At 48.6% G+C, this 23885-nt stretch overlaps 1 protein-coding gene across 2 annotated transcripts in view; it reads left to right on the forward strand.

Annotated features, from left to right (window-relative positions):
- GRIK4 (glutamate ionotropic receptor kainate type subunit 4) overlaps positions 1-23885 on the forward strand; it is a 188393-nt gene that overhangs the window by 59 nt on the left and 164449 nt on the right. Inside the window, exon 1 of one of the 2 annotated variants that reach the window (XM_079326569.1) lies at positions 8731-9308. The exons of the other annotated variant lie outside the window; for it this stretch is intronic. The gene's annotated coding sequence lies outside the window, so the exon portion shown is untranslated. Of the gene's footprint in view, positions 1-8730; positions 9309-23885 lie in introns of those variants that run through there. 2 annotated transcript variants of the gene reach the window in all.

Here is a 23885-nt window from a genome sequence, read left to right on the forward strand (position 1 = left end):
GGAATTTCTTATCCTGGTCATGGGCAACAATTTAATAAATATGGGAAAAGTTCAGCTGATGCTCTGAGACAATTCCACCTGAGCAGGGAATTCTGCTTTCAACCCCAAATCATTTTTAGCTTCTTTTAAATCCAACCAGAACCATTATTCAGTTGAATCAATTAATTGATCTTATTAATTTATTGTATTTTGATAAGGGAATTTATTTGGAAGGTTGGGAGCTGTTGCTGTGATATTTCACCTTCAATATTGAAACAAATATTGATTTGCATTCCCATTTTTCTGCTGGATGGTTTTCCCTCCTCTGAGATGGACCCAGAAATGTAAAAGAGAAATGAAAATTTAAACTGGGCTGTTGGGGGAACCTGTGAATTTTTGAGCAGGGAACATCTTGTGCTTGAAAATTTGGTGATTTCTCTCCCTGAACCTCTGACATTTGTGACATTCCTGCAAGTTGATGACAAGCTGGCAAAAATAAATGAATTAAGAGCAGCAAAACAGAAAACAAATCAGATTTATTCCTGAAAATCTGGGAGTTTTTCTTTCTTTTTTTTTTCTTTTTTCCCTTCCCTGTCTGCATTATGCACATGAAGCTCCTTGAGAGATTTCTTTATTACTTTATTATAATTGATAATCTGAGCTGTGTTGCACTTTCCTAATGATGCTCTTCGTGTTTTGCCTGTTTAAATGTTATTTTATATATTCCCTTTACTGCCTTGCTGTAAATAAATGATTCAAAAATTCAGCAGCTCAGAGAATGGGGCAGAGCTGTGCTGAAATTTTGGGTTTGTTTCACCTCCACAATCCTGGAATTCATCTCTCCACAGGCAGAGAAGGGATGAGGGGGGTCCAAGGATTGGCAGGTGGGTTTGGGGTCACTTTTGGTCATTTTTTGGTTCATTTTTGGTCATTTTTTGGGTTATTTTTGGTCATTTTTTGGGTCATTTTTGGTCATTTTTGGGTCATTTTTGGTCATTTTTTGGGTCATGGAAGCCTTAAGGTCCCTTCCAACCCAAATCATTGCAGAGTTTTCTGAGCAATTTTGTCCTTAAATGACAAAAAAACCTCATTTAATCCATTTGTTCTCTCACCAAAGATCCCTTTGGTGTTTGCTGAAAAAAATATTCATTATTTCCCCTTTTTAATTTTTTTTTTTTTTTTTGTCAACTCCTCAATGGATTTTTAGATTTTCTTTCCAAATATTGATGGGAGGTTGGTGTAGGATGGAAATTGTCCAGTCCCTGGCACAAATTCTTTGCCAGTTGGGCTGAACATTTTAGGGGGAAATATTTCCCATCAGATCTGGTCCCTGAAAAAAAAAAAATAAATACAAAAATTTGGATGTGTTTCCTTCAAAGTGTGATCCAAAATTGAGCTGGGAAATAACCTGAGGATAACACCAAGCATATGCCTGGGTTAAAATATTTTAACAAATATTCCAAAATTTGTTATTGAAAACAAAAAAGGAGGCTCAGGGGAGTTTTTGAAGGAGCCAAAAGTTTTGATCTCATTTTCAGCTCCACCCTGCTGAGGTCAGGCAGGGAGAAAGGAGCAGCCAAGCAGGAAAATAAATCTGGGATTTGTGAGGGATTTTTCTGCAGAGCTCAGGGGGGTTTCCAGCCCCATTCACTGATTTCATCACTGAAAAATAATCCTGGGAGAAGAATTTGGGATGAGAGGAAATGGCCTGGGTGTGTTCCAGGTGGATATTTCTGATATTTCTGCATGGAAAGGGTGGTCAGCATTTCTGGAAATGCCCAAACTCTTGTGGCTGTGGCACTTGAGGCCGTGGTTTGGTGGTGACATTTCATTATTATCATTAATATCATCCTTTATTGATCTAAAAGGGCTTTTCCAGCCTTAAAAATCCCATTATTCCAGTGCATTCCTTGCTTGACCCACTGCATTTCCCCACATCCCAAACCAAAAATCCACCAGCCTTTCCTTCAGCCAGGAAGCTGAATTTTTAATTTTTATTTTATTTTTTTTTTTCTTCCTCAGCAGCTGGGACTTTACAGCTGCAAATCATCGAGCTGAGCTTTTGGCAGAATAAAAAAAAAAACCCCAAAATATCCCAGCCTCTTCTTTTCTTGCAGCAATTTGTTTGTTTCCAGATGTCTGCAGCTTATTCAGCGTGGAGCATCTCCCCTGATCAATATTTCAACCTCCTTGTTGATATTTACTCAGTGCTGCTGAATAAACTCCGTGCAGTGCAGCTCCAGAGTGAATCTCCATTTCTCTCAGCTCTCTGGAGCTTTGGCAATAATTCACATTATCCAGGGTTATTGTTATGCTGGGATATTAATGAGCACATCTCCCTTCCTTCTGTCTCTCCAAAATTCAATTCAGAGCCTGTTCCTGGTGCTGAAACAACTTCTCAGCTCTGGGTGAGCACGGAGAGGAGAGAGAGCTTTGTGCTTTGCTTTTGTCAAAAACCCTTTGAAAAAACCCTTTTCTCTCCAGTTTTACAAAGATGGGTTTGATGCAACTCCAGCTGCTTGGCCCTTGTGATGAGAGGGAGATTAAACCCTTCTTGGTGGCATTTTTAAATCCTTCTACCATCTTTCCAAACTCTGAAGTTTAATCCCATTTCTCTGGCAGTTCTGCTGTTTGCTCTTCACTACAAAATCTCCACCCCCTGTTCTCCCTTAACCTGTTCTTTCACCTCCAAAAGCTGATTTTATTATATATTTTTTTTATTTTTGCTTGTTTGGTTTGTTCACATCATTTCAGAAGCCCCTCTGAGTGATTCATCACCATCATTCCCTCATTTTGGGTTGTGCATGCAGAAGTCAAATAGCCTCGATTGCAGCTCCTATTGAACTCATCTTTTCTCCTCTGCAATTTCTTTATTGTGCCATAATAAAGCTGCCCCTGTCACTGCTGAGCTCTGCCTCATCTGTCTCCCTCTGCCAGATGGGAGCTGAGAGGAAATTCTCTGCTGGGCTTGGGCTGGGTCAATCAACCTCAGAAAGTGGATAAAATTCTCCCCAGAGTGATTTTTGCCCTGCTGAAAATGGTGTGAGAGCCCCCCCAGGCACAGAGAGCAGGAGCAGGGGATGCTCAGCAAACCCAATTCCCTGATTTAAGCACAAATTCCTGCCAGGGAATTCCTTACCAAGCTCAGGGCTCAGCACATCTCCCTGTTCATCACCCCTAGAGCTGGCTCTGCCCTTCCCTTTCCTAACTCTGGAAATTCATCATCTCTGGAATTATCAAAGCTGGGATTACAAAACCTGGAATTCTCCAGGAGAGCTGGTGGGAAAAGCCAGAGCTGGAGTTCTGCAGGGATAAAAGGTGACTCCACACCTCTGACCTCTCTTTGCCCCAAATTTGCCCCAAAATCACAGCCAGGGCTGGAATTCCCTGAACCTGTTGTAAAAATGAGAGGTCTCCTGCTGAGTCCTTGGCCCATGACTCATTTAATTCATTCCTCCCTTTTCTTAATCATTCCTCACTTGAAAGTCTCCTCATCTTTTGTCTCATCATCTTTTATTTTCCCCACATTTCAAAGAGAGGTTGGGTTTGGGTTGGATTTTTTTTTTTTCTGTCTCAATTAAATGACTGCTTTCCTTTCTCTTTGGGGTGTGAATGGAATGCACAGAGGAGAAAACATCCTTTGATGGCAGTAATTACGAGGAGGAGAACAAAAAAAAAAAAAAAATTAAAAAAGGAACAAGGAAAGTGTGATGGAAGGAAATGATCAGTCCAATATTTATGATTTTGTGAGGGATGGAGCCTGTGAGAGTTGAGATGTTCTGTGTGACCTCCCTGAGATCCTGTCATTGCTCCCTAAAGTGACAAAAATCCCCAAATATTTAAATATCACCTTCTTTAAGCTCTGCCAGGGTTCTCTCCCTGCGTGTGCAGCACCTGAGAGAGGGGGTGGGATCCATTTTTGGGAAGCTTTAGGCACTAAAACCCCCAATCCCACATTTATTTCTGGGATTAGCTGGCACTTCAAGGCTCCCCAAATCTGGAATCAGGGTGTGGAGCCCAGGAATATCCTCCCAAAATCCTGCATCAGGATTTGGCAGATGCCACTCCTGCTGAAATTCACACACATTTTCCTTTTTTCATGGAAGGCAAACAAACTGTTCCACAGAATGTTCTTTATTTATCTAACTCATCCTACCAACTTCTTGGAGCTATCTAAATATATATTTATAATTAGCTGGGCTTTTTTATATAACTACCACAGGCTACTTGATTCTCTCACTGCTTCCTTCAGAGCAGCTCTTATCTATAAAATTATCTCATTTGGAAGTCTTCTATTACCAATAAAAACTTGTTATGAACCTGAGTGAAAAGAATCACATCCATAATAGATTTATTCTTTGTGTCTCAGTCAAATCTTGACTTTCAGTGCCTTTTATCCCCTGAAATCTCTCAGCTCTGACTGAATGTGACTTTTTTTTTTTTTTTTTTTTTTTTTGCAGTGGGGCTGTTATTTACTGTTCTGTTGAAATACAACCACCTATCAAGATAAATGTAGCAGCTTTTTTAAAATGATTCACTGCTCACCTCCACATCAGTTTGAGATCAGAGCCCCTCTCAGCTGAGAGGGGAAAGGGAATTTAATTGCTGGGATAAATAACCTGCCATGAGGGAAACTGGGGGCTCTTTGTCCCAGGTGTCAGCAGCTGGAGGTGTGGGGTTATTCCCAGAACAAAGAGCCTGAAATTTGGGGGAATTGGGGCAGATTCATCCATGTGCAGCACCAGAGGATTTCCTGGCAAAGCTGCTGCTGGGGAAAGGGGTTTGGGGTTGGATGGAGGCACCAAAAAGGGTTTGGGGCTGGATTTAGACCCCAAAATGTGTTTGGGTCTGGATTGAGGCTTCAAAACATGTTTGTGACTGGATGGAGACCCCATGAAGTGTTTGGGTATGGATTAAGACACCAAAATATGTTTGGATCTGGATTGAGATCCATGAAGTGTTTGTGACTGAATGGAGACACCAAAATGTGTTTGAGTCTGGATTTAGACCCCAAAACAGGTTTGAGTTTGGATTTAGACCCCAAAACAGGTTTGGGTCTGGATTAAGACCCCAAACTGTGTCTGCCCTGAGCTGGACCATGGGTTTGTGCTGCAGTTTTGGGAAATAAATTCCATTTCCAACCCCTGCTGCTCTCCCCCGTGCCCTGGTGACCTCAGGGAACATTCCTGGCTGTGATTCCCTGGGAAGAAACATCCAGGGCTGCCAGGGCACCCCCAGAGCTTTTGGGATCCCCCCTCAGCATCTCCTCCCTGGATCCCACCCCCTCTGTGACACTTGGAGTTGCAGCCTCACATCAACAACAGCTCCTTCCCCAAACAGGATTTTCTAGGTCAGCAAACCCTCCAGCTTTGCCAGGGAACTGTGTCACATCACCTCATTCATAAAATGACCAAACTATTTTAAATCTCCCTGGGTGCCTTCCCTCCCCCTCCTCTCCCCATGTAACACTTCCCAGCAGAAGGATTTTTGGGAACCTCTCGTGTTTACAATCCTGAATTTTTTTTCTCCCCAAACCAGATTTATTTGCAGGCAGTTTTTGGAGTTGTCTCCTCTGGATTTCTGCTTCCAGCTCACCCTGTTGGCTGCCAGGTGCTTTAACTTGTGATCCTGCTCTGATTTGTGGAGATTTTGGTGAAATTTTGGTTTTCCTGGTCTTGAGTTGCCTTCTAAGTGTGCAACAGCAGGGCTGAGGCTCCAGTAATTGCATGAAGGACTCAGAGCATGGCAGAAATGGATCTGAACCATGCAAAAAATGTGTAGAAGAGAGTGGGGTGCTGGCACAAGGCAGGAGCCATGAGGAGGATGCAGAATCCACCTGGATCAAGAGCTGGGATTTGTCCATTCCCACCCCTGGATTTGGCACACAGGAGCAATCCCAGCCCTGCCAGCCAAACCTCTGCTCAACCAGGCAGGGCTGAGCCTGGACCTGCAGGGCCACAGGCATTAATGAGAAGCAGATGCAGCCCAGATGAGGGAAATGCTCATCAATTCCAGGAATAATAAATGCTGGGAATGGTTTCCTGGGCAGGGACACTGGGACAAAGGCCCAGGGATCTGTCACAAAGGCACTGACTTGTAGCTGTTGTCCTGAGGGAAATGATGTGTGAAAGGATGAGCTCAAACACCCCATGCCTGTTACCTGTGTATCTCATGAGTAATTTGTCTCTGAGGCAGAGGCGTTTTATTTTTCTCCTGTGAAGCTGATTCTTTTCCTTCAGTTTATTTCTTCTCAGCAGGAGGGGAAGATGAATTTCTGTCAAATGATAGTTCATTGCTCTTAATGCAAGAGTCCAATTAATTGATGGTTTAAAATCTTTGCTCTCCTCACCATTACAAACAAACAAGAAGAGGACAGGACTGCAGCACTGCAGGCAAGGCTGGAGCATCACAGGGATCAGGATCCTGCCTGGAATTTCCCAGCCTGACCCCATGGGATGGCTCTGTCCCACTCCTGCTTCCCAGGGCTGGCTGATGCCTTTTCCCAGCCTGTGTTGATGCTCAGGGCACCAGGAGGAGATCAGCCTTTAATATGAAGATTTTAGCAGCTGGGAGCAAAGTTATCTCAGCCTGTGTCCTTCTCAGGGAGGGGAGAAGGAGAGGAGATGGGGAGAGACTCGGCAGGGAGCCCCAAAGCAGATTTGGGATGTGTGGGGAGCAAGCACAGCTTTCCCAAACTGAACTGTCCAAATCAGGAGTGTTTAGTCTGGGCTTAGGAAAGGTGGTCACAGCTGGAAGGAAAAGTTCCAGTGCCACAGGTCCTTGTCGTCCCTCCTCAGTCCCCTCCATCCTTTGAATCATCAAACCATAGAATGTGCTGAGCTGGAAGGGACCCACCAGGATCCTCCAGTGCAGCTCCTGCCCCTGCAGTGACACCCCCAAATCCCACCCTGCACATCTCTGGGAGTGCTGTCCAACCCCTCCTGGAGCTTTGGCAGCCTCAGTTCCCATTCCTGGGGGGCCTGGGCAGTGCCCAGCACCCTCTGGGCAGGAGCCTTTCCCTGAGCTCCATCCCAAACCTGCCCTGATCCAGTTTGGTGCCCCATCCTCTCTGCATCCCTCCATCCTGCCTCATCCTCCTTCCATCCTTAGTGTCCTGTTCTTCCTGCATCCCTCCCTCCTGCCCAGTCCTCCCTGCATCCCTTCATCATCCTTGGTTCTCTTTCCATCCTTAGCCCCCTGCTCTCCCTGAATCGCTCTGTCCATCTTGGACCCCTGCTCTTCCTCCATCCCACAATCCATCCCTGTCCTGTTCTCCTCTCATCCCTCCATCCATCCACTCATCCATCATCCTGGTCCCCTGTTCTCTCATCCCTCCACCCATCCCGGTCCCCTGCTCTCCATCCATCCATCCATCCATCCATCCATCCATCCATCCATCCATCCATCCATCCATCCATCCATCCATCCATCCATCCATCCATCATCCATCCATCATCCCTTGTTCTCTCATCCCTCCACCCATCCCGCTCCCGTTCCCCTCTCCCTTTCCATCCCCGCCGCTCTCCCCGCTCCCATCCCTGCCCGGGGGGGTCTCTCTCGGTCCCGGTGCCCCGGCCGCGCCCCCCGCCCCCTGCAGTTCCCGCTGCCGCCGCCGGGGACCCGCGGCCGCCGCTGCCGGAGCGGGGCCGGAGCAGCGGCGGGCAGAGCCCAGCCCAGGTACGAGCGGCGATGGGGGGCTGCGGGGCGCGGGGGGATGGCGGCGGGGCGGGGGGCGGCGCGGCTGCCCCGGGACCCCCGCGGGATGCTCGGCACAGCCGCTGCCGCCGCTGCGGAGCCGCGGGGCCGGGAGCGCTCGGAGCCGCAGCCGCTCGCTGGCTGCCGGTGCCCCCGGCTGGTACTCGGTCACATCCATCCCTTCCCAGCCACATCCATCCCTTCCCAGCCACATCCATCCCTCCCGGTCATATCCATCCCTCCCGGACACATCCCTCCCTCCTGACCACATCCATCCCTCCCCGGACACATCCATCCCTCCCCGGACACATCCCTCCCTCCTGACCACATCCATCCCTCCCCGGTCATATCCATCCGTCCCTGGTCATATCCATCCGTCCCCGGTCATATCCATCCCTCCCGGTCATATCCATCCCTCCCCGGTCATATCCATCCCTCCCGGCCACAGCCGGTGCCCCCCGAGCGCCTCCCGCACTCGCTGAAGGACTTTGAGACCAGCCCTTTGCGGTGTTCTAGCGCACCAAGAGTTGGGAAATGCCTCGCTCGGGCTCTAAGCAGAGCTGAAGTTCAAAGAGCGCGGGGAGGGGGGCACAGGGGGTGGCTCCAACTGGTGCGGATCGCCCGGGAGCGGCTCCGGTTCAGTTCCCGGTTCGGTTCTCGGTGCGGTTCTCGGTGCGTTTCCCAGTTCGGTTCCCTGTTCGGTTCCCGGTGCTCTTCCCGATGCGTTTCCCAGTTCAGTTCCCGGTGCGTTTCCCGGTTCAGTTCCCGGTGCGTTTCCCAGTTCTGTTCCCGGTTCATTTCCCGGTGCTGTTCCCGGTGCGTTTCCCGGCGCAGGGATGCTCGCCGCGGGCTCGGGGGCTGCTGCGCTCGGAGGCAGCGGGGAAAACGCTCCTTGACTCGTATTTGGCTCAGGCTTTGGATGGGGAAGGAGAGGCGCATTGTTCTGGAAGGCGTTTGTGCGGAGTTGCGCTGGGGAACCATCGGCGTTAGCAGCGCTGGGGTGCCCGTGCGGTGCGCAGACGTGCGGGGCTGATGCTGACAGACTCCTCTGGTGAGCCGGGCAGTGTGCGGGGAAAACTCCGCGCACAAACCTCTCCCTAGGCCCAACTTTATTCCGGCTGATTTATGCCCAAACTCCGGTTTAGCTGCGGCTCTGCGTAGGTGCGAGATGCTGCAAGCGCTGCTCGGCTCTCGCCATCCATCGGGCTGGATTCTTTCGCTTGAAAGGATTGAGACCCCAAGATTGCGGCGCTGGGGGGGTTAATTGGAGCCTGGTGGGGCTGGCTGTGTCCCCACACGCGTGTCCTTCGTGGGGCGGTGCTGCCGGCCCGAGCATCCAGCGCCGCGCCCGCCTCCCCGGGGACCAGCGAGGGATGCTGAGCGACAGCTCAGATCGCTCTGCCGCCGCATCCCGGCCGCTCTGACGGGGCTCCAGCAGCCCCCACACCCCGGGAGATCCCCCCAGGAGGAGAGAACCCCTTTGTCTGTGCCTTTCCTCCGGGCAGCCGCATCCCGGCTGGATGTGAGCGCTGCAGGCAGCAGAGTCGGGAATCTACGGCATCGGAGAGAGGCGGGAGCATCCCCAGGAGCGCAGAACCGGCAGCTCCGGGGTGCTGAGCCGGCTGTGCCCGCAGGTAGGAGGGGATGTGGCCGTGCTGGGGTTCCCTTTGCTCTGTCTTGTTTCACAGAGGGGCAGAAACGATCCGCAGTGAGGCTCCCCCCGCGCCAAGGCGTGTTTGGAGTCTCGGTGCGAGCCTGCTTCAGCATTGATGTGTCTGAAGCTGGGGGTTTGAAGGGAACCGTCTGCGTGGAGGAAATCGATGGTGAGAGGCAGAACCTTCCCCTCTCGGTTTCCATTCCAGGGCTGGGCCTGATGGGCACAGGCAGAAGTTGGGAAAGTTGCTCTCGGTGGTTCGCAGGTGGTGCTTTCCCTGCACCTGGCAGGAATTAATACCCTGGGATGAGACATCTGGAATTTTGGGGAAGAGGGAGCTGCTGGCAAGCTGTGCTGAGCAGAGAGTGGCAGTGCAGGGAAGGAGAATGCTCTTTTTAAAAAATTTCTTTAAATGGCCATTTCTCTCAGACCCTTTTTGATCTGGCTCCTGTGTGGTAGGATCAAGCTGCCTGAGGAAGGTGAACCCCAAAACGAAAGGCTTTATCCCAAAATCTTGAGATAAAGGCATGAACATCTCCTTGGAAAGATTGGTTCTAAGTGGCTGATTTGGAGCAGCTTGGAGAGGCACAGAGCTGCTGCTGCTGCTGCTACTGCTGCAAGTTTCTTGCTGGAGGTTTCTTTTGCAAGCTGTGCAAGGAAAATCAGCCAAGGAGTCATGTGGGCTGGCAAAGGTCTGGATACCTCGGTGCCAAGGAGCACTCAGCAATCTGGGGGTGAGTGGGGCAGGATTTGAGGGACCTGGGCTCCTGAAGGCTCATCAGAGGAGCAGTGAGGCAAGGAAGGGGCTGAGCTGCCTCCAAACTGCCCTGAAAGCTTCAGTGTGCCAGGAAATCTCATCAGTGTGTGTGTGTGTGCTCACACTGATGCCTTTGCTAGAGAATGAACTCCAAACTCACCTAAACCAAACTCAGCTAAATCCTGGCTGATGGCATGAGAGAAAGCAGCTGCCTGTGCTGTGGGATCTCTGTGCTCTGTGTGGGATCAGATTCCTGCTCCTCCTGGAGGAACCTGCTGGTTTTCCACGTGGAACAGGCCAGGAGGAAAGATTTGGCTGGAGAGAAGCTGGGTGTTTGCACTGGGATGGGTGGGGGAAAGGGAGAGGCTTTGGGGTCAGCAGAGAAAGGAGGAAAAGCAGGGGAGAGGAGGAGCAAGGGCTGACACCAGAGATGAAGGAGCAGAAACATCCTTAGGCTCAGACATGGCTGAGGAGAACACTCTCCTCCAATAAACTTCATTATTTTGAAGGCAATTGAAGCTTTATTCTGGTTTTGCTCAGCATTCAACATGTGCAGGCAGTTGATGTCTTGCCCTTTTTAAAGGCTTGCTGCTGTTCCTGAGGTGTGGATATTGATTTTCACTGACTTTGGGGAGAGATCTTCGTGGGCAGCGCTTGTCGGGGTCAGATTTTTATTTATTTTTCATGCTTCCAGGCAGGCAGAAGGCAAGACAGAAGTTTTGCAAGCCTCCTCAGAAATGTTTTTTGTTCTGGGGCAAGAGGTTTCTGAGGCAGCACATGAAAGGCGAGGAATCTGTTAAAACAAGGCACCTCTTGCTCTGTGTGAACAGGAGGAGCAGTGAAATTGTGGCTGAGCAGGATGAGAACAGCTTGGAGGGTGTTGCTTAGACCTGAGGGAGGAATCAGTGGGGAATCAACAGCTCCATGAGGAAAAAAAATTGTCCAGAAAGGAGATTATGGGATTGCTGGAGCTGTAACTGGGCACGGGAAACAGCAAACTCCACTTTGCTACCTCAGAACAGCCACTAATGCTGTCCTGGGATCCCTGGCAGGACAAATGGGGTCTTGGAGAGGTAAAAGAAGGTGTAAAACCTGTGAGGAGGTAATGAAGGAATTTTAAGGATCCCCATCATTTATGGGATGGAGTTTGCAAGGACAGATTGTGGTGGTAACACATAGGGATTTTTGTGTTTTGGATTTTCTGCTGCCTCTGGAAGATTTGGTTTGCTAATGGATGTGGGACTTGGTTGTGATGAAGGAGGAGGAAAATGTGGTGAGGGGCAGATTGGAGAACCCCAGAATGGTTTGGGTTAGAAGGAGACTTTAAACTCATCTCATTCCTTGGGCAGGGACACCTTGCAGAGGATGAACCAGGATCATTTCCATGCTGCTCACAGGGACAGAGCTGGCAGTGCCCAGCAGTGGGGAATTGACTGGGTTGTTCAAAGAGGGAGGAATAGACCCAAATCCATAAATCTGAGCTAAATCAGGTGTAAAATAGCAGCAGGTATAAACTTAAAGGAAGGATGTCTCTTCTTTCTCCTCCTCCTCCTCCTCCCTGGCCATTTCCAAGGCAGGAACCCCAGAGGGCAGAGGGATCTGATGGGTGCAGCAGGAATTTTTGCTCCACTCTGCCTGTACAGAAACCAAACCTGAGGAAGAGCTGGGATATCAGGAAAGTGAGTTTTTTCCTCTGTGCCTGCTGGAAGGGCCTAATTACCCCTCAAATATTTGGATGGTCTGTCCCTGGGGGTCAAATCATCACAGTTTATATGCAGAGGATGGCTGCCCAGTAGGGAAGCCTTCCTTCCTGAGGCTGAGGAAATAAGAGTTCAACATCTTCCAACGGGCCTCATTTATTTGGATATTTCATTAAATCCACCCAAAAGAGACTATTTTAAGAAATAAATAGCAGAATGTGGGCAATAAATAGCTGTGGGATAAGGGGCAGAGTTCAGTGCTGCCTTTCCTAGTTAAGCTGCAGAAAATAGAAGTGTAATGGCCGAGTGCTGATGGGAGCGTAGATATGTGATTATGTGAGGGTTCCTCACACTGAGGCTGGGCTTATTTATTTTCTTTAATGATTTGGAGGTGGAAATAGATCAGAGCTGGGTTAGGGAGTGTGAACATGCTAACAGGAAGGGGCTGCTTTTGCAAGAATTAAGAGGCAAAGCTGCTGGGCTGGAGCGTGCGGCGTTCGGCCACTGCAGCTGCAGTTGGTGGAACTCAGATTTCAGCACGTGAAAAAAAAAAAAAAAAGGGAAAAGCTGAGTGAATCCTTTCCTAATAACAAATCCTGGCTGATTCTGGGGGATTCTAGCAGGAGAACGTGCAGGGGCATGAGGAGTTGGTGTGGTTTGTGTGCAGCTGCAGGTGCTGGGGAGTACAGGAGATTCTCAGGGGTTTTCTGCACCTCTGGGTGGCTCAGAGGGGGCTTTGCAGTGACTCCTGCTCTGCCCAAAGCCTCCCAGCCCAGGGATTTGCTGGAGCAGGGGCTCTGGGTATTGACTGTGCCAGCATCCCTCTGGATTTGCTGCCTTGGAGTCACTCAAGGGGAATTTGCTGAGCCCTGAGCCCCTGGTGGGAACATCCCCTGGATTTTCCAAGGGGTAGAGGATGGCTCAGGGATGCAGGAGCTGAGATAAGGGATGCAGGAGCTGAGATAAGGGATGAAGGAGCTGACATAAGCTCTCCATCTCCAGGGTGATTTCCCCCCAGGTCTGTGGTGCCTCCAACTCTGAGCCTTGGGGATGTTCTGTTTGAAGTGCAGCCTTTGAAGGGTCTGTGGTGGGGGATTGGAGAGCCCAGAGAATTCTGCTGCTGCTGGATTGCTCCTCCCTGAGCCAGCTCTTATCCCCATAACAATATTTATTCCTTGTACCTACTGCACGTGAGCAGCTCTGTCAAAAAATACCCACACAGTGCCTCACCTGCTGAGCCATCCAGCACTGGGGGATTTTCATCTCTGCTGAGAACTCCTGGCTTCAAAGTCTGCAGAATTTATTTGCATCCTTCATGAGGGAGACAGGCAGGCACAGCATTTTGTATTTTTTTTTTTCCTGTTCCTCCCCCCTGCCTCCCCACTGGCTTTTCAGTTTGTTTATTTGGTGAGCTCAGCATCAGCACGATGATGTGGAAATAAAGCAAAGGAGCTTCCTCTTGGCCTCCCTGTATATGCATAAATGGGAAACATAGATCATGCTGGCAATCCCCAGCCAGGCTCCAGTTAATGGAAATTCTCCTGTGACCTTACAAACCCCTCTTTGCCAGGGTTTATAATGACTCTGCAAAAATCCGTGCAGGGCACAAACAAGTCATCTGAGGTCTCAGACCCTGTGAGCACAAAGTCATAATAATAACACTAATTTCCCACCCACTCAGCCACATGTGCTCGGCTCCTTAAGGAGTTTGCTATTTTTAAAAAGCAGTTTTTCACCTTTTTGGGGACTGCTACGATGTGTGTGTTGGGGAGGAGAAGAACTGGAGGGTACCAACTCTGCCTGAGCTGTGTGACACCAGATCCCCTGGGAGCATCCCTGGGTCCTTGTCTGCCTCTTCTGGAGCAGTTTCACCCCTGGACCTCACAGATGAGCTGTGTGCTCACACCTCAGCAGAAAATCTGCTTTCCTTGCCTCAGCACCCTGTCCCCCCTTCCCACAGCTGATCAGAGATCACCTGTGCCCCAGGGAGGGGATGGATTCCTGCACACCTTGTTCAGCCTTGACCTCTGTGTAAACTCCCCTCTGCAAACCACAGAGTTTTCAGTTCAGTGACAGGAGCTGCTGTGTTTGGAGGGGTTTTGATGCTCAGGTTTGTTTGATGGCTCTGTGTCCCTGCTCAGAGGCATGGGGGCTGCAGGGCTCCTGTGCTGCTGCTGGGATTCACCCCGGGCAGCTTTGCCTTTGTAGCTGTGATGAAGCAGCAAATTGCTGCTGTGCCTCAGAATTGCTCCAAACGTGCTTTGCTTTGGGTGAAGTGGCTGAGCCAGAGGCTGCAAACTCAGTTCCTTGCAAGCACTGCTGATCTGCAAACTCTTACATGCCACAAAACTGCTTTTTTCCACCCCAAAAAATAAGTTAATCAAAGAATCTGTCCTTCTATCCACACTCCTTGTTTGCCCTCGCTGTTTTCTTGTTTGCTCTTTCTTGTTTCCCATTTCCTGCCTGCTGCTCAGGACTGTGTGTGCAGCTCTGGCTCTCACATCTCTTTTGAGCCTGAGAAATGTTCGGGGCAGAGCCTGTGCTGATGCTCATCGAGCATCTGCTCCTCTCCAGGTCCCATTCATCACTGTCTCACACTTTGCATTATTGTTCACACCGAGGGAAAGTGGGTGTGAAGCTGGAATAATAATGTTTCACACTTGCTTTGCCTTGGGTTTGGTGCCCAACAGCGTTTGAACCCATCACAAAAGGCACCAGGCAATGGAGGGGCTGGGAGCTGGAAGCACAGCTGACAAATAACAAATTTATTACCTTCAGTGAGGAAGTGACCACTGTGCTCAGTGATAAACTGAAAATCAGAGGGGATTTTTAAATTCTGGCTTAACAGGTTGGAAGGAATCTGCAGATGAGGGCAGAGCTCAGTGCAATGGTTCTCCTAAATTCAGCCTTGTTCTTTCAAATGGAAATCCAGCATGGATGGGCAGCAGGGATTTTTTCCTGAATATGCAGAGCACTGAAAAATATCTCATTAGTCGAACATGCCTTGCTCATTTCCAAAGGGGTTGGGGGTTAATGATGGACATTGATGCAGTTGTTTTAATGACATAAACACAGAATTCAGTGCCCTGTGGAATATCAGGAGTTTGGTATTTGGGAATTGGTGTCTTTTGGCAGCTGGACCTCACACGGGTCTCTCAGGAGATGTGGCTTTCAGTGATTTGGACTGACGTGCTTTTTGTTGTGTTTCTGCTGGATGTTAAATAAGATTTAAGTCTCCTCAGTCACTATTTAGTTATTGAAGAACATCGCAGCCATCACAAGTGCAAACAAAACTGTCTGGATATTTGTTTATGCAACAGATCATTAGGAAGTCTGTAGGAAAAAGAAATATTCTTGTCTGTTAGATAATTAATCTGCATTTTAAGAATTGTCTGAAGACATATTTGCAAGCCAGTCCATTGAGTTGCTGCTCATCTAGTCAATAATCCCATATTTAATAGTCCCTGAGAATGTATTTCCATAATGTGCTGTGAACAGTTGAGAAATCTGCATCTTTTTTTGTCTTAAGATGTCAGTGCTCGCACATTTTCTATGACAATTTTTTTTTTTTTTCTCCTGACTGTGGGTGAGAAAATCCAGACAGATGAACTCCCAAGTGGTGGGGCTGGGGGCAGGGAAGGAGGGAAGATGCTGGAGCGAGCACCTGGGTGCTGATCCTGGATGAGTTTGCAGTTTCCATCTGGCATTTGTGGGCCTGCAATGCACTGGCAGCGCTGCCCAAAATGCACCTCAGGGCTGGGGGGAGCTGGGCCAGGGCTTTTCCTGGCTCCCAAAATCCCCTTGGAGACAGGGAAGTGGGTGCATGGCTTGGGAAGGAGGAGCTGTGATGGACCCAGCTCTGGGAGATGCTGTGGTGCTGGTGTGGCAGATTTGGTGCTGGCAGGAGCAGGAGGGTCCTGGTGTAATGGTTTTGGAATCAAAACCAGTGAGAGACTCCAAGTCAGAAGTGCAATTTAATAGGAAAAAAAAAAAAAAAGAAAAAAAAAGAAAAGAAGATAAAATACATGCAATAGTACAAAATAAAAACTACTGACAGAGTCAGAATAGAACCCGACACCCCACTGGTTAGGGTGGTGACAGCAGTCTGGATGAAATGGTCTTGTTGAAGCAGTGATTCTGGCAGCTCTTGTCCTCTGGAAACCAGTGGGTAAAGGCTGCTCTGGTGTCCAAAATCTCAGTTTTTATCTGGGTAGGAAAGGCTTGGCTCCTCCCCTGGTTGGAGCATCTCCCAGTGGGATGATGGAATTTTAACAGCCATGCCCTGGGACTCAATGGCCATGAACAGGAGATATCTCCTGGAGGGAGGATGGGCTGTGGGAAAGATAAAGATGATTGCCCCAGCTGGTTTTTAACACCTGGCCCATTAACAGGAGATATCTCTCACAGGGATGAGAATCACTGCCCGCAATTCTGATACCAACCATTGGATTTTGGGGTGTCTGCAGCACCTCTGAGCCCAGGTTTTCCATTTCCCACATGGATGGGTGTGAGGGTGTGGGGTTTAGTTTACAGAGGGAAAGGCTGAGAGCACAGGCAGCCCCTGTGATAATTTACTAATCCACGCTAACGAGAGCGGGGAGTAAAACCCACACTTGGCCAGAGGAACCCCTGGGAGCCGCCACATCAAGGTGAGAAGCAGCAGCTTAATTTCATTATCTTATCAATAACTGGCTGGTCTTGTGCTGTGCTGTGAATCCTCAGGAGTGCTAATGCTATCTCAGGCTGTCTAAGCAGAGAAATAATGAATACAAGCAGGAAGAGCATTGTGTGCAGCCCTGGTATCTATACCTTAAAAATGATGTTGGCAAACTGGAGGGAGATAAGGGGAGAGCCACAGGGATGATGTGAGGGCTGTAAAACAGGCTGCAGAGAGAGAGACTGGAGCCCAATCTTCTTCTTCTCACAAAAAGGAGTAATTTGATTATTGTCCAGGAGTGCTTGAGCAGGGGAAGAGACTTTACTAGGCAAAGGTTGGGATGCAGTCCATGGCTCTGTGGCTGGGTGCTCAAGCTGGATAAATCCAGACAAGAAAAAAACATGTTTTATTTTTGTACAGCTTTATATTTAAGCACAGGAGCAAATTACCCAGGACTTGGTACATTTGCTGTTCTTTAAATTGAAATGATACATCTTGCCAGTGTTCTTTTAGGTCAACTGCAGGTTTGGAGTGGGAAAAGCTCAGCATGAGTCAGTCACAACTCAAACAAGATTTTCAAAATGGTCATTATTGCCCTTCAAATCTTTCAGTTATGTTATGAATTTTTATTTTTTTTTCTGATGTGGGGGAGAGCTGGGATGTAAAATCCAGCAGGGCTTTGGGCTGTAGTGTGGAAGGGATTGGGTTGCTGACAGCTGAGCCCGTGTGTAGGGTTTACCCAGTTAAAAAATCCCCTTTTCCCACTGCTTTTAGCACTGGAACTGGGCTGTTTGGATCTGTTCAGGGTGTGTGAGGGGTTCTGCTTTCCTCAGACCCACTTTTCCTCCTGCTGTCCCGTGAGATTCACCTGCACAGACTGGAGGATGCTGCAGCCACAGATCCCCCCGGCACCTCCCGAGAGGCGTCGGCAGACCCGGCGAGGGAGATTAAGAGGCATCATTAGCTCGGTGGGTGGCTGGCATGTTAATTAGGGCACGGGCCGCTCTGGAAGGTTACTTTCACCTCTTACCTCACCAACCTTAAAGCTGCAGAGTGGGAAAGGAGCAGAGGCAAGGAAATGAAGCTGGAAACAAGCCCAGCTTCGCCAGGGATTGGGATGGGGAGGTTCAGCCAGTGCTGCCTCCCCTTTTTGCACAGGGAAGGGGATTCCAGGTGGGAATCCCACAGCCTCACCCTGTGTCCATCCCCACTTTGACTCAGCCCTGTGCAGAATTGAAGGATATTCCCTTTCAGAGGATGACCCCTCATTCTTTTTCTCCCCATGCTTGATGCTGAAGAGAATTAAATGAGGGCTGCAGCAGTACAAGGGAGAGATTACCATGTGCAAAACCACGTTTTGCTTAAGTTGGTGGTATTGTAAGTGTTAATTGAGTGTTCATTGATTGCCTGTCACCACCCTGATGCCATTCTGCTCCTCTCGGGTGGGTGCCCTACCCCTGGTTAAACAGAGCTGCTCTTGCACCAGGAGCTGGCTGGGCTGTTCATTCCTTCCCCCCAGTGATTCCATTTTACCAGCTGGATAATTAGCATCATCTCCTCCTCTTTGGAGCCAGCTCAGCCTGCACACCATCCTTGTTCTCTCCAAGTACCTTTAATGCCTTAATACTTCAGGGCTTTTAAGTGGCCCTAGACAAGAATTTAAGCAGGGGATGTGTTTGAACTCAGTCCAGGAGCTGTTGTCTGCCTGGATTTAGGGTCTGAGCTCCCCCAGCAATTGCTCTGTTCATTAGAGGTCCTTTGTTGCTGGAGGTTCAATTATGGGAGTGAATGGTGTTTTATGGGAATAGAGGTGGGGAAGGAGAAGCTGAAAGCTTTCTGTGCTAATGGTGCCTGTTATGGAAATGGCTCTGTAATCAGGTACCTGCTGGTGACAGGACTTGTGTCATCCTTGCACTGGATCCTTGTCAGAGCCTTTTTGTGCTCCAGGAAGCTGCTCCTGCTCAGGTGTGGGTCACACCAAGGTGAGGGTTGGGATCCACATCCTTGGGTCCTCCAAATCTTTCTCTAACCCAGCCAGGAGCTGGCAGCACATCCCAGAGATGCCCTGATGGAATTAGTGAGTGAGGGGTCTCCCTGAATTTGTCAGGGAGAGATTAGAGTGAATTAAAGCCTTTGGATGGATTGAAGTATATTAAGTTACTTATGTATAAAGTAAAAGTTTAAGTTTTAAGATAAGTAAATAAGTCAGTAAGTTTTAGTATGGGCTTTAATGCTCTTAGCAAGTAAAAGGTTTAGGTGTTAAAGCAGAAATGTAAGTTTTAGTGAAGGTTGAAAAGCATATTAATGTTTTTAGTGGAGGCTTTAGGAATGCAGTTTTAGATAGTGTTTAGACAGAGTTATAGTAAAAATATTGTTTACATTTTATAGATAGAACAAGATTGATTATATATATAGTTTATATGTAACCTAGCATGCTAAAAACCTAAAATTTTAATAGGTTAAGGAGTATTGGTAACACAAAAAATTGTGTTTTCCCTCCAAAGAATGAGGCTTGTGGTGCAGTTCTGTATATTCAATTATGACAGATCGAGTAGCAGAGCTCTGAGATTTGTGGTGGGGCTTTGCTGGTGTGAAGGATCTTCCTGGTGTGTGTTTGGTGGGATGCAGCACCTTTGAAAAGATTAATTAACCCTAGGTGAGAAACTCTGATTTAATTTATTATGGGAGAGAAATTAATATTCTTTCTGCCATGCAGAATCTGTTTAAACTCCTGCCTTCAGCTTGTCTGACTGGGAATCTCCTCTAACTTGTACAAATGAAAGAACAATTTGTTTTAGATGATGAGTTATGAGAATATTGCTCACAGACCCAGAACACGACATTTTCAATCACATCTTTATTGCATTGGCAAGGAAAAAAAATGATTTTTAGGATCTTGACATGCTTATCCTTTGGAGACCAAGTCAATTATCGTATTATATAAGAATTTACTCCATGGCTCTCTGGTCTCTGGGAATATCATCACATCAAGAGGAAAATCCTGCAGGGTTTGTTGCAGCTGTTGCAGAGTTGAAAGGATTGCCCAAGTTTCTATCCACAGGTGGCCTTCAGCAAGAGGAAAATGGCTTAAGAGTGGTTTTGTCCATTCAGCTTTGTCTTGACGACCACAAAACCCAGAAACACATTTTCCATCAGCCTGGGAAGGTGCAGGTGGAGATTCTCTTGCTGGGGACTTTGAGCAGCAGGTCAGAAATCCTGAGCTGAATGACCAAATGCTGAATTGAATGATCAAATCCTTCTTTATGACCCTTAGCTGAGGTCATGGGTGGGGTTTGTGTGGTTTTAGTTGTCCATCCTGCTGGAATTAGAATTGTTGGAGCCGTTCTCCTCTCCAGGTTGGGTTTTTGGTGAGGGACACTCTCCCTCCTGGCTTTTCTCTGCTGCTAGAACGTGGCAGATTAGCATGGGATGATGCTCCAGGAGCTGGAAACGCTGCTCTGAAGGCAGAACTCGCAGCACTTTTCTCCTTGAGCAGATTTCCAGTCACAAAAATATCCGAGTCCCATTTGCAGGCACCGGTGTTAATGCAGTGCAGCTGCTCTGCTCCATTTGCTTGCATAAATGCAGCTTTTAGAGCTGTCACATATGCTTGATGGAGCCACTACCCCTCACCTGCTCCTTGCTGGAGTGGCAATTCCTGGCAGGGATTGCCAGGGCGAGGAGATGATGGTTGTCTCTGTGCATTAGTGCATATGCCAGGGCTACAATCCCACCATTTCCAAGCTGCTCCAAATGCACTTGTGCAGATGGAATTTTGGGTTGTATTACCTCAGCTCGAGCCCTCCCTGCTTCTGTAGCTTTGTTGACGTGGAGGTTTGGAGCTGGGTTTTGATTCTGCTATTATTGAAGTTGTTATATTTTTATAGTGTTGCATTACTCACTGGTTCCTTTCACTCCTTTCAAGCTTGCCAGCCGTGACTAATGAAGAGTTTTTGCTGCATCCTCTTGTGGAGTGGACACTCAAGATGCTGCAAAGGCATTTTTAGTGTTTTATCTTTCTTTTCCCACAGTTTGGTGCTTTCCGTGGGAAGTCGTGCCTCCTTTTTTTCTTCCAACCCAGGGTGATTTGGGAGTTTTAGGAGTTAAAATAATGATTCAAAGATTAAAGCTGGGCTGGTGTCTCCAGCTTGGAGGTGCCTCAAGGACAGGTTGGATGTGCTTGGAGCAGCCTGGGCTCATGGAACATGGGATGATTTTTACAACCCTTTCTACCCAAATTTTTTATTCAATAATCTTTTTAATTAGTGCATCCTCTGCTGAAGTACATCTCCTGTTGTATCCTGGGAATCCCTGACTGAGTGAGGGCTGTGTTTTGTGGGATCACCATCCTCCTGATGGCAGGAAAGAGATGTGGCAGGAAGATTTCCAGCTCTTTTTATTTCCATTACTGGGGAGTTTGTGCTATAATAAACAGCTCCAGTGTGGTGAGGAGATTAACCCTTCCTGGGGAAGGGATGAACTTGAGCTCAAGGCAAACTCTGAAGCTGGTGTCACAGTGGGAGGGTTGCTGTCCCCTTGCTGTCCCTGTTCCCAGCAGAGTGGGGTGATCCCTGCCTGGGATCCTTTCTCAGTTTAGCCCTGAGTGTTTTCCCAAGGTCACAGGCAGGACCCACACCTGTGCTGGGGACACTCGAGTGGTTTCTGCCATGGTTTTTCTCTCTCTCTGCCTCTCTTGCACAAAGCTGTGTCTCCCACACCCAGCAGCTCAGCAGCTGACCCAGGGTCTGTTGTGCCATCTGCTTGGGGACAGCCCTGTGCCCCAGCTCTGCCTGGCTGAGCTCATCCTGCCCTGGCACTGAGTATTTCAGAAACCAGGCAACCCTGAAAGAAAACAAGAACAGGAGAGAAGCTAAGAATATTTTAAATAAATAATTCTTCCTGGCTCCTGAAGCACTGCTGGGCAGCTTAAATTCAGCTTAAAAAACATCTGTGAAATTCAGGTTTAGACTGGTGGACAGGCTGGGCTCACTGGGACACCCTTTGGGGTATTGGCAGTGCTGGGAAGAGCAGGTGGATGTTTGACTCCCTTTTCCTTCATTCCCTCCTCCAAGAACAGTGGATCTGTATATTGAGAAATGATGGGTGAGATTTTGGGTTCCTGTGACCCTGTTCTGCCCTTCTTAACAGGGAATAATTGGAGGTGTGGAAGCAGGTAGCTTTGGACAAGCAGCTGTGAATTTCCATCAAAAATACCAAATGCCCTTCCTAAAAAGAAGAAAAAAAAACACTGTGGAAAACAGATTGAGATGAGTCTTTTTTTAATTAAAGGAAGCTGTTGTCTTGTGTACTTGGGTGTTCCCACGGAGATGACGAGCTGCTAAATTTTAATTCACTGCACATTTTTTTTGTTCACTTTCCTCCAGCTTCTCCTCCTGAACTTTGCCCCGTGGGTGGAACTGGTGCTCGCCTTGTTAGAGCATCTAAAACCTCTAATTATCAGGGAAATGGCTGAGAATTATCAAGCTGCTGTGCATGTGCTGGTTTTTAGTTTTGTTTTTTTTTTTTTTTTTCCTCCTAGGTGTGGATGAAGCTCCTTAATTTAAACAACAGGCAGATGTGATTGGTGTGGTTCTGGTCTGGCAGAATGAGCTGTGCTGGGGTTTGAGTGTTTTCCTGTCATGTTTCCACTCCTGTCCAAGAGAATTGTTCTGTGTTTGGGGTATTGTTATTTTGCAACTGGAATCAAGTTACACGGATTTTATTTTTTTTTAATGTGGAGCCGCTGGGAGCAGTTAGTCAGTGAATACAAAAAGGCACCAGCCCTAATGATGACAGGGAAAAGTTCTTTATGGGATCTGGGAGCAAAAGGCAGGGAACAAATGGGTACAGCCTGCAGAGGCTCAGCAGGAATCCATCAGGGGAGCAGAGCTTCCAAATAATTGCATCTGCTTTTGTTAATGTCTCAGGTGATTAGTTGGGAGCTGCTGCCCCATCCTTCCTGGGAAGGGAAAAAAGGTTGGGTGGAGTAAAGAGAGATAAAGGAGAAACACCAGGGCTGTGACAGCGTTGTGGAGTGGGCTGGAAGGATGAAAAAGGCCAGGGGAAAAATGGATGGAGAAAATGATGGAGAAAATCCCTGGCAGGGAGCTCTGGGTGTGTGGAAGTACCTCTGGCTCAGGGAGCAGAGGGAAAATTCCCTGCATTGCTTCCTTTCCCCCATTCTGTGAGGGTGCTGAGCTCCTGTGCTGCTGGACATGGGATGTGGCTGCTGTGGGAGCAGTGGGATGTCCCTGTCCCCAAGGGTGGCCCTGGGAGGCTGCAGGACAGGCTGAGCAATGGTGAAAATGTCATTAAACAGCAGAACCAGTGAGAGGGGAACTGAGGGCTGCAAACCCAGGGCTGGGGGGGCTGTTCTTGCTCTGGGTGACCCTGCTGAGCTGCTGGAGCCACGGCAGGAGCTGGGCTGTGCCTGTGCCCCTGGGGCTGTGGGGATGCTGGGATGGGCTCCAGGGACACACAGAAACACTGCAGGACACACAGCTGGCCCTGCCTTTGGTGTTTGGGGCCAGCCAAGGGGCACTTGGGGCCACACTGGGGCACACAGTGACCCTGACAGGCTGGGGGGGTCAGAGCAAGGAGCATCCTGGGGTCAGGGCAAGGAGCACCCTGGGGTCAGCACAGCTGCTCCAGTCCTCCCTGGACAGGGTGCAGGCAGCTCCTTTCACCCCACAGCACCTGCTTCACATCCTGGGGTGCACAGGGAGGGAAATCTGTGTGTGGGGAGGGCTGGGAGCAGAGCTGTCCCTCCCCAGTTTGCACTGTGTCCCTCACTGGTTGTGGTTACTGGCAGAGCTTTGCTCTTTTCCCATTTCCTTCCCAGCATATTCCCATTTTCTCCATCCATTCCTCATTTGTGTGGCTTTGGCCCTGGCTGGTGGTTGCAGGTCCCAGCAGAGCTCTGGCAGGGCACTGCTTCCCTCTCCTCTCCTTTCCCAAGGTCACAATCCTGCATTTCAAAAGTGGGAGCTCTCATCTGCAGTTTGGGCACAAAAATCACCTTTGAGCTGTTACATCTCTGCAGGTGATTAATGTGTCTGAAACAGAAACTGCTGCTGTGGGTGCCCAGATCTGGGTGCTCCCTGTAAGGAAAAATCAGGGTTTTAGAGATTTGGCTGTTCTTGTTTAATTTTGGTTGCCAGTCTGGGATTCTGACCCTCAGAGCTGCTGTTTGTGCTGGGCCATATGCAAAGGTCTGCCTGGCAATTCAGCAGCAGCAAATTCCTGAGCTGGGCTTGCAGAGGGCAGCTCAGATAAGCTGGGCCATCAGTTCTGTGCTGTAATGTTTGATTTATTAAGGCCTGGAAACCTGAACACAAGCCCCCAGGAATCAAAGAGAAACAATCTCCAAAGAAAGAGAGAGAATGAACTCAACAGCTGAAATTGCAGCAAGAAAAATTGAGGCTGGACATCGGGAAACGTTGT

The sequence above is a fragment of the Erithacus rubecula genome, assembly GCF_903797595.1.
Source record: "Erithacus rubecula genome assembly, chromosome: 25".
Lineage (NCBI taxonomy): Eukaryota > Metazoa > Chordata > Aves > Passeriformes > Muscicapidae > Erithacus > Erithacus rubecula.